The sequence below is a fragment of the Chrysochloris asiatica genome, unplaced genomic scaffold (genome assembly GCF_000296735.1).
Source record: "Chrysochloris asiatica unplaced genomic scaffold, ChrAsi1.0 scaffold00247, whole genome shotgun sequence".
NCBI classification, from domain to species: domain Eukaryota; kingdom Metazoa; phylum Chordata; class Mammalia; order Afrosoricida; family Chrysochloridae; genus Chrysochloris; species Chrysochloris asiatica.
In genome coordinates, this window is record NW_006408765.1 from 2,730,909 (window position 1) to 2,731,451 (window position 543).

A 543-nucleotide genomic window follows, 5' to 3' on the forward strand; every position below is an offset into this window, starting at 1 on the left:
AAAAAAAAAATGTACTCGAAAAAATGACATCTTTTGAACACCTTCATCCTCAATTTCTTTGTATTCCCCCTTCCTTCCATTTCATGGTACTTTTTAAGTCCTGTTCTCTTGCTTTTTCTAACCCAAATATAACAATTTAATTTCTTAGTTTTCCTGTTTTGAATTTCTAAACTATAGTTAAATTTTTCTTTGAATTATAAGACTTCTATTTTTAAAATATCCTTATTTAGAATTTATAAAAAATATTTAAAATAATCTATCAATATACTTTTCAATTGAATTCTGTGAAAACAAATGTATACATACACAAATTCTATATATTCATAGTTCATTGGTCACTACCATTTTTCCGACTGTTCATCTTTCCTATTCCAAAATCTCTGCTTTCACCTTTGATAATTTTACTGAAATCTTTTTTGAAGCATAATCTTCAGATATGTTACATGACTAGTAAGTCTCGATGTTCATATACTTACAAGATCTTTCTTTCACCTCTGCAAATGAATACTATTTCTATGGTTATGTGGTATCTGCATTACAGTT

At 26.9% G+C, this 543-nt stretch overlaps 1 protein-coding gene across 2 annotated transcripts in view; it reads right to left on the minus strand.

Moving 5' to 3' along the window:
• Window positions 1-543, minus strand: part of BRINP3 (bone morphogenetic protein/retinoic acid inducible neural-specific 3) — a 737,483-nt gene that overhangs the window by 337,362 nt on the left and 399,578 nt on the right. The gene's annotated exons all lie outside the window — the stretch shown is intronic.